Here is a 10760-nt window from a genome sequence, read left to right as displayed (position 1 = left end):
TTCACTTCCGAAATCACCAGAACTACCTCAGCGCTAGTAGTCGGTGATCTATGCAATGGTAGGGAACATCCTACCCTCATTATTTCTTGGCTTAGTTGCTTTATGAGTGATGCTTTATTGGTCTTCGGATACTTGACTAAATGACAGCTGTATTGCAATAAGGCAACCTCAAAGCAACCAGATTTACAAGGTTATGTTATCATGTCGAATGTGAATGTGATAGCACAATTATTCAAATTACAGACCACTGTATTAATATATGTATAAATGTATTGCTGAATAATTTTTTTACAGCGAAAGAAAGCATTTGTGTTGAGAAATCTTCACATATAGGCAACTAAACTAGACGATATTGAATTTATTTAAACTATTAGTAGACAGTGAATAGCACGAAGAATATATTAATTGCTACTTTGTGCTGTATTTTACAGAATTTTTACTTTAAAACTCATTACCTAATTTTGACTTACACCACTTCTGCTCTGAACGGCTCAAATAATCACTGGGAATGTAAAATCAACACAAATAACAGTCATGCAAGTTATTACACAAAATATTGTTTTTTATATTAAATTTAAAAAGGCTCTTCTATTTCTTGAGAACTTAATACGTCTGCCACACGAATCCACACCAAACACATCAGAAATTTATCGGCACAGTCTGGATTTTTTCAAGAAGTGAATATTTTGCAAAAGGATTACAATACTCCATGAATTCTTGAAAAATTAACACCATTATCCCTATTTGAATGCAATATAACATTCAACGTTTGAAAAATATAAAGAAAAAACACGAATACAAAAATTATGGAATTACTTGCATTAAAAACTGTAGATACGTTATCCAAATTCGGAATGGTTACACATTTATACATATGATCTATGCAAAAAAAAATATATATATATATATATATATATATATATACTGTAACAGGTATTTACTTTGTTTTTATTTAAACTCTCCTTCCTGACATACAGATAGGTACCTGAGAACTATAAATGTTTTATAGAACACAATACGTAGGGTACCTACAACGTGGATTATTGGTTATGACTGATTTATGCTTTCCTCTTGGTCTTTAAGGGAATCTGAAGAACGACAAATTCGGAGATTTAAACTTGTTGTTACTGCAATTTTCGTCATTGCACACATTGCCTTTATTCCGACGCATGATTAAAACGTTATTATAACATCTCGCATCCCTTTAAAGCACGTGCTGGCTGAACGAGACTGTATCAACCCTATGACCAGTGCCTTGCCTGCCGCTTGGGCGCTAGTGTCGCCAATGTTGGCAAAAAAAAAAAAAAGTGTTGAAGTTGCGCGACTGTAAGTATTAGACTGTGGCATTACCTTCGACACGCTATTGACGCGACGTCGAGACACTTGGCGGCAAAACATCGGAACTACATCTCGTTACACATAGCGGCAGAATGCGGAACTACATCCCTTGTTACACGGCCCGATCGGTATTACAGGTATCCGTTATGCCAACATTAGAGCACGATCGGTACTGCAGATACCTATTATACCAACACATACTGGTATTTTTCATATCGCCAAAGGAGTGTGTAATGGTTTATCAGTTTAAATAACATGTTTAACCACAATATTTATATCACATTTTTGTTTTAACATGTGAATATAAATATAATGGTTGAACATGAAACTGAAAAACATTAACACACACCGTCATTTAACCCTTTTATTAAATTAATTTATCAAATTTGACTAATGAAAGTTTTTGAATCTTCTAGATCAAATATGTAATTGAGATACAGGATGCGAATAGGATAGGATACTTCTCTCCAAAACACCTTAAGCACTATTTTTAAATAATGTTATGTATCATGTATTGGAAGATAAAAACAAAGATTGACTTTGGAATATTGACTTCGAAGTTATTATTGGTCAGTTATATAATTATAATTCGCTCTTAATTTTTTTATGTCAAACGTTAGCTTGAAAATAGTCATAAGATGTTTTGCTGTGACATAGTACAACGCACGTTCATAAACATTTATAAAACACCACTTTATTTGTTTTACACCGTCAGAGCTGAACATCTATTTTTAAAAGTAACTGCCATTAGTTTTAATATATGGATATTAAAAATCTAAGTAATCAATAATTACCACTGATAAAGAATACAAAGAAAACTATTTGTCTACAACAGACATAAAATTAACTTAGACTTTTAATAAAAACACCATTAAGAAATACAAGTAAAAAAATTATTTTTCATTCTCTGATGTATAGTTGATTCAAAACACTGAACATATTAGAAAAAGTACAATACAATTTATTAGAGATAAGTCTATACTTCGCAACATTTCCTAATTTTGAGCTTTGATACTGAGTGTCTGATTTGGTTGTGGCCCCATTGCTCAAAATATGTTGTTGTTGTATTCTAATGCCAGGGGTTTGACAAAGTCATTTGATCTCTTGCACTCCAATATTTTTCGAAGATATTATCATGGCCAGCCTCTGAAGCACAGATTTTGAGGTGTTCCGAATCCATTTCTTGGTTTGAGTTGCACAGTGGGTAGTTAGGGGACTGATATATTCCAATTCTATGCAGGTGTTTGTTTGGCCAGACAGTCATGGCCTGTTGCCAATCTAAATGCAGCTACAGACGATTTTCGTGGTAAATCGGGAATTAACTGTGGATTATGATGCAGAGAGTTCCATTTTTTCCCTTGAGATTTGTGTTATCAAATTTTGTTTGTTGAAGTCTAAGTATGTAGATTTAATAAATCTTTTCACAGAGTAATACGTAGATTTAGTAACAGGTCTGTAAGTAGCAGTGCTGCCCTTCTTTGCTAAAGCATCCACATTCTCGTTTTCCAGGATTCCACAATGGGATGGTATCCACTGGAATACAATTCTTTTATTGAGTGATATTAATTGAGAGAGTATTTTAGTTATTTCTGCTGTTTGAGATGAAAGTATGTATTTAGAGACTATTGATAGAATAGCTGCTTTGGAGTCTGACAATATAACTGCATTCTTAAACTTATTGATGTGGCATAGAAGATTCCTGAGACTTTCACTTATTACAATGATTTCTCCGTCAAAACTTGTTGTTCCATATCCAAGAGATCTATAAAGTGAGAAGAGACAAAATATTGTACCATATTTACTCTCTTCTTAGCTGATGTTATACGACAAGCATTCCATTATAAAAAATTTAGTTGCTTCTGTACCATTAAAGTAGTCCCGCCCAGAAATCCGATTGGGGGACTATTTTGCTGCATAGAATTGGAATATATCAGTCTCCTAACTGTCCATTGTGCTACTCAAACAAAGAAATGGATTCGGAACACCTCAAAATCTGTGCTTCAGTGGCTGACCATGACAATAATTTTGAAAAATACTGGAGTGCAAGAGGTCAAATGACTTTATTGTCAAATGCCTGGCATTAGAAAACATCAAAATATTTACTCTGGTCATGATAATATCTTTGAAAAATATTGGAGTGCAACAGGTCAAGTGACTTTATTGTCAAACGCCTGACATTAGAAAACAACAACATATTTACTCTCTAAAAATTCTAAATAATGCACCCAAATCTCACCAGTTGCAGAAGCTGCAGATTCGTATTGCTGCCACTGGACTCCCTCCTATGCCGTATAGATGACACAACTGAAATGCTCATTGTACTAGTAATTATTATTTGTATTTATATTACTATGTAATGTTAACTTAGGGTCTTAAAGATCGTTAGATTTACCATTGCCCTATACAGTATATTACAAAAATATATTGCTCATAATGTAGAAGTCAAGTACTCTACTTTTTTTTTTTCAGATGAATGAATGAATTCCCCTTATTTTCCTTCAATTAACTGAAGAAATCAACACATTAAACGAAATGAAATAACAATGATAATAATAATAATAATAATAATAATAATAATAATAATAATAATAATAATAATAATAATAATAATAGTAATAATAATTCATTCTAGTACCGAGGTCATGGAAAGCATGGGGCTCTACCTCCATGCCCCCCAAATGCCTTCTTGGCATGTTACCTTTAATAATAATAATAATAATAATAATAATAATAATAATAATAATAATAATAATAATAGTGAATGAAGTCCATTACCATACACTTGTCAACAAAATTAAACACAATTTTGTTAAAAGATAAAGACAATGAATGAATCACTCAATGAAAGAGAATACAGGTTCAAATTGATGCCACAGTGAAGTGCAATGAATGAAGCAATTATGTTAGGTGGTGAAATAGGTTAATGTAAGTAGGCTGGTGATGAAGTGGGTCGTAGTTCTTGAGTGGGATACCAAGCAACCTTTGATGGAATGGCCCCTCTTAGTAAGTTATATCTGAAGTCACCCTTATACTGATTACTGCGAAAATGGCTTGCACATATATAGGCCCTTCTGTAAGGATGAGGATTTTCTGCCACAGCTGCCCACATGCGGTACCTGTTACAATCAAAATTCTATTATTATCTTAAAAAAAAAATACACAAACCAGGGTTGGTATTAATTTAAATTAATGATTTAATCATGATGTAAATAAAATAATTTTCATTTTATTTACATCAAATAATTGTTACTACTTAAATCACAGATTAAAATTATATGCACCTAACATGATTAAGATGAGAAATTAACTTCCTGAAAAAAAAAAAATATAAACTCTTTACATATGTCTGTTCTGCTGCTTCTTAAAACTATTAGCAATATATATGAGTAGCAAACTTGCATCTCTGCAATGAACAAAATATTTTCTATGGTGAAATATATTTTTCTTCCTATGAATTCATATAAAATTTTACCACAGAAAAATCTTTGTTTATTACAGACATATAATTCTAGCATTTTCTGAAGAAATGGACAGGTTTTGAAAGTTTGCTTCTCATATGTCTTTTCCCAACTCCTAATTAAGGAGCAACAGAACACATGGTACAGGTAGTCAAGTAGAGCCTACTTTCGGAATCACCACCTAATTAAAGCACAGTATGATGCTGAGGATTGAAATGAATAGTTGTAGCTCATAACAATATTCAAAGTAAAAGTTGCACAATGCCAAATGGACTACGTATTTATTCTGAAAACACACAATGCTAAGCTCTTCTGATAAATTTATTTGTAAATATTAATCTCCCTAAATAGTTGAATTCTTTTCTAATGACTAACACACTGAGCATAATATCTTGCCTAATTCTAAGCTAATTATTATTATCATTAAGTGCAAGTTAGATAAACAAGGTGTCTATCTTTGGGACATAATAATAGTAACGACAACAATAACTATGTTTGTATTATAGATTTTAGTATTGTTGAGTATTTGATGACAGGTATATAGTTTGTAACCGTAAGTAATTTTGTTTTTATTTTTTCTTTACTATCGCAAACCAACTATATAATAGGTATTTTATTTATAACTACGCAAATTCTGTGCATTATCTCATTAATATTGCTTAAAATTATGTATAAGATCACAAATTAATGTAATAATCTTGCAATTTCTCTACACCTTCGATTATAATTTCTAATTTTATTTCATTTTGTTTTAACTGAAAGTAATTATTGCATAACGTATTTAGTATTGTTTACTGTCTCTTAATTAGTGTATTTATATTGTAACTATGATTCACACCTACTATTAATTCTTTAAAATTGTGTATTATCACTACATAATGTACTTCACATGTAACAAACTACAACCCTAATATACCAAAGGTAAAATAGGGTTTCAATATTTGGATAACAATAATAAGTGCAGGTTATTAGTGCTGTAACTCTTCATGTATTAATAATGAGGCCTATGTGTAAACATAGTAAATTATTTTTGAAGCAATGTTGTTAATTACTTAAAATAACACATTAACAAAATACACAATTATGTAGGAACTAATGCACAAATTAAGTTTAAAATGAATTACAAAAGAAGGCAAAAACTCATTTTAATAAACAAATATGAATTTGACAAATAATTCTCACTTAAATTTAAAAATCACTACAGTTTACCAACCCTGACTATTTACTGATGATATATAAGGATATCTTTGCATTGAGCTTATGCCAAAGCCACTGCTTACCTTTTAAGCTGTGCTGCATTACTTGGCGCAAAAAACAGGAATAACCAGGTCTTCTCATTACTATCCGATTTCTGACAGTACACTGCAGCACATTCACAGTGTAAAACTCCGCCATTTGTCTTTCTATTAACTGAAACAAACCAGCAGTAGCCTAGTACCATATAATGCATTAATAACACTACATTTCATAGAACAATTGAAGGATTGCAGTATAATCAACGTTTGTGAAATATTCCTGGAAGAATTCTATCCACGAGTCTATAAAAATAATAAATATCTCCGGCAATTTAACTCTTTTTATTTTATCAAAATCATTCCAGTAAAGGTACTACTGTTAACTGTAAAGTCAAATTTCTAAAATATATCTTTTCGGGAACAACACTTCTTTACTATTGCGTTACCAAGCTAAGGTACCCCATTCTTTGGTAACGCAACTGTAAAGAATTACACCGGGAACAACATATTTAGTCATATCAGATTCTGTCCCACGAATTTTAAGATGTCTGACCAACTTAACTTAGCTATATACAAAAATAAGATGTTCCTTCATACCCAAAGTGTATATTAACTCTGTTAGCTTATATTGGAGTGTAGGCTTTCTGTTAGCTTACCTTTAAAGCTCTTGGCGTAATTGTAGTTAGGCCTAATAGACTGTTGTAATTCAACACAGAAGTTAGTTCATCATGTGGTAGTGGTAGAAGGAAGGTAATCGCGTTCTGAAGTTTATCCGTGAAAACAATTACAGATCTCAGTTTAATAAACGTTTAAGATAAGATGGAAGAATTCAGTTTAAATGAGAAAACATGACGGTGCAGTTAAGCTGCATCTACACGGTTCAGTTTTTCATGCTCGTACGCACGCAGTCTGGGAAGAATATTGAAAGAATCAAGTTTAAAGCACATGTTGAATTAAGATACATTAAGATTTTCTATCTACAAGGTACGCCATATTAATATTAGAATACCAAAATAGCATGTGATGGAGTGTAAAAACCGATTATAGTTTCACTGACCAAGTTCTGCAGCAGCGAAAGCTAAAATAATATATTATCCTGCACATTGTGTGCACTTCCGTTATTATTAAATACCAATCTTGCAGGCATTGCTTGAATGTGTGAAGTTGAAGGAAAAGTTGAACCGTGTAGATGTAATCTCAAACATATTTCTTTCTTACCTTTAACGTTGCGAATTATTTCTTGTTGCAGGAAAGCACCAGTAACTTCTCAGTTAACTCGATCTGTTCAAATTTCTTCCTTAAGCAGCCATGTTCGTCCATTCCATAATTTATACAAGATTTAAACAGAATAGGAATGCCAACATCCAACAATTGATCAACTGAACAAATGAGGTTAATAGGTCATACACAGTACACTAATATGGCTACTTTGTCCTCGAATGAAAATGCAAAATAACTATATAGTGATAGTAATAATAATCCGAATATTATAAAACTGACACATTCTGTATATAATGGATATTAATAATATCTGTTTAAAACTGTCATATTGGCAAAACTTATAACCAAAGAATTTTCGAAACCAAAGAGTTTTGTACTGTTAATTTTACAAACTCTGTGATCGAAATACAGCCAGCCCTGACAACATGCGGCAAACTATGGAACATCTATGAGCATCCAACATCTATCATTTGAGTTAAACTCCCCAGATACTATACTGAACAAAAGAGTGTTCCAGATACAAGTTGGATTTCTATACGGAAAACCTGACTTCCGAAATATAGATGGCTGTTCAATTGTCACAGTACATAGTATCCAACAATTTACAGGATCCATTCTGTGAAGTATCGAAGTTGTTAAATATTTTGGTTACAACACCAATGACCACTGCTAAGCCAGAAATATGTTTTTCTTCCTTGAAACGCATAAAAACGTTTTTAAGGAACACTATGTCCCAGGATCGTCTCACTGCTCTTGCAATACTGTCAATAGAAAAGTGTATGATGTCCAAGATGGAGGGGTTTAACACCAAATGACAAGTTCTGCAGTACGAAAGAACGTCGTATGGACTTCATATTTCATCACTAGACGAGATTCCAAATTAAGATAAATACCTAAGTGTAGGCCTCTACAGTAGGCCGATATAGAGATTGTAGCACACTCATTATTTTGATCACCAGCCGCTACTGCTAAACTGTTCATTATATTTAAACAGTGCTCCCATAATGGAATAATTGTTCTTTCTGGATATAGTTTTAGTTCTTCTCACAACAACTTCATCACTTCAATCGCAACCAGCAAACCACATATTAAAAAAATAACTACAATATTTTGTTTTGATTATCTGAGAAAGGTTGTCACTGGTAACTGATAATATAGAAATCATCCAATCTTTAGAGTCTTGTAGCAATATTCCTGTTGAATACTAGTATAATCAACTAAATCAGCATTTTAAGAAACAGAATCACTTATGAACTGGTGAAATCGAACAATATTACTAGTCTGTGAACTGGTAACTACTACTTTACCCTTGTAGTTTCTAGAAACAAGACTTTGTAAAAATTTTATTTAATAAACTAATATTACAACTGTGCAGACTAATATTATTAGTCCATGAGTTTCGAGAAACATGCCCCTGGTCTAGATCGAGAAGGCATTGATATCAGTCTTCAGTTTGAACCCAGTCAGGGCTATATTTGCCAAGTTCGATCTCCGATTTTTAATTATTATTTTTGGCTACACCAGAGTCACATTCGCTTCCATCGAATATCCGTCTTCAGTTTGAACCCAGTCAGGGCTATATTTCCCTAGTTCGATCCCCGACATTTAATTATTATTTGAAGGGCTCACAACCAGAGTTGACCAAGTCCACCCGTGATCAGTTTGTGGAGTAATACAATCTCGGATGAAGAAAACTTAGATTTATCCATTGCCATTTTTTTTTCTTTTCATTGATTGATTTTTCATAAGTACCAGGTCGAAATTGACCCTTTCCTTTTAAAAGAAGTGTAGGAGATCATATGACAAGTTAGAAATTAAAATATTTCAAAGCACCGTAACTCTACCAATAGCAGAGTGAGCATGTTGATAATGTCATGTAAAAGGAACCGGTATATTTTTACTTATTAGTGGGTTTGGATGTTTATAGAGGGATGTTAGAAATTTTGTACGAAGAGTTTTGATATAAGCTGAGAAGTACAGTATGCCAAGATCGTCGTACAGTTGGCTATTTCGAATGAGATAGTCCGCTCCAGTGATGGTTCGGCAGATGGCTCGTTGAAGTCCGTCCAGTCGTTGAAGATGTCGCGGATTTGCTTGAGCCCATATTTCACAACAAAATGTCATGTAGGATCGAATTAGAACTTTGTACAACATGGTTTTAACATTTAAAGATGTATAGCGCTTGAAAAATGAGTAAGGAAGCATATATCGTTGGAAGGCCTTCTCACGAATATGTAAGACATGATGTTTGAAAGTAAGTCTCTTATCAAGAAAAACTCCAAGATACTTGACGGTAGTTGTGAAAGGTATGTTTTTCATTTTGAATGGTTAAGGGTTGTGATTGCCGCGGAAATCTTCTTGTGAAAACAACTGCTTGCGACTTGGAGCCATTTATCTTTAGGCGCCATTTTGTGGACCATTGGGTAATAATTTTTAAGGCTTCCTGCATTTGTAGACAAGCAAAATGAATGTTTATATGCTTCGTATAAATAACAGTATCATCAGCGTATAGTGTAAGTTTACATTTTGGATGAATTGGTATATCACGGACATATGCACAGTACAGTGTTGGGCTTAAAACTGATCCTTGAGGAACTCCTGCTGTTATGACGTGAGCGTTTGAGAGACAGCGTCCGTTTTAAACACGAAAAGTTCTATCTCAAAGGTAGCTGGCGATAAGTTGAATATAATTTATAGGAATGTTAAGTTTGTGAAGTTTATATAAAAAACCAGTGTGCCAGACAGTATCAAAAGCTTGCTGAATGTCGATAAATGTAGCTACTGTATGTTGTCCAAGTTGAAATCCTCTTTGAACGGATGTTGTTAATCTGTGAAGTGCTTCTCTGGGACTATGGTGGGGTTTAAATCCAAACTGTTCATGGTGGATGACATCTGGTGCAGTTAAATATGGCTTTAGTCGTGCCAGAATGATATGTTCAAAACTTTTTCCAAGGAAGTTGGTTAGGCTGATTGGTCTATAACTTTGGGGTAATGTTGGATCGTTTCCCGGTTTAACAATTGGTATAATATGTGCTGTTTTCCATGCTGTTGGAAAATAATTATGATGTAGACATGAGTTGAATATCTTCGTTAAATGTGTTATTGCTCTTTTTGGTAATTTCTTCAGTATGGCTGGTGTGATTTTATCCGGACCAGGTGTCTTCTTCGGTGCTAGATTTCGAATTATGATCTTGATTTCTTGTGGTCGTACGTGAGGTGCATTTCCCGGTTCAGGGGGATGTAATATGGACTGTACATGTTGCGATATTGTTGTTGAAAAGTCTTGTAGTGACGAGTGATGATGGGAGGAGAATCGGTTTTGAAAGGAGTTTGCAAGAGCTTCAAGCCTATCAATGGGATCATAATTAAATGTCCCACTTGAGTCTTTAATAGGTGTTGAATTTTTTGTGATAGATTTTCCTAACATTCGTTTTGTAAACGACCAAAAGGATTTTCCTGTAGGCTTTATGTTTTCCACTGTGTCGGCAAACTTATTGATTTTGTAAAG

At 33.3% G+C, this 10760-nt stretch overlaps 1 long non-coding RNA gene across 1 annotated transcript; it reads right to left on the bottom strand.

Annotated features, from left to right (window-relative positions):
* Nucleotides 1–1992: 1992 nt before the first annotated feature.
* Nucleotides 1993–7471, bottom strand: LOC138713542 (uncharacterized). The gene is made up of 3 exons (XR_011335900.1): nt 7250–7471; nt 6077–6206; nt 1993–4454 (listed from the first exon to the last, which is right to left on the bottom strand). It is a non-coding gene; the product is annotated as an uncharacterized lncRNA (long non-coding RNA).
* Nucleotides 7472–10760: the final 3289 nt, after the last annotated feature.

Source organism: Periplaneta americana, chromosome 14 (assembly GCF_040183065.1).
Source record: "Periplaneta americana isolate PAMFEO1 chromosome 14, P.americana_PAMFEO1_priV1, whole genome shotgun sequence".
Classification (NCBI taxonomy): Eukaryota; Metazoa; Arthropoda; class Insecta; order Blattodea; family Blattidae; genus Periplaneta; species Periplaneta americana.
This window is presented reverse-complemented; position numbering and strand designations above follow the sequence as displayed.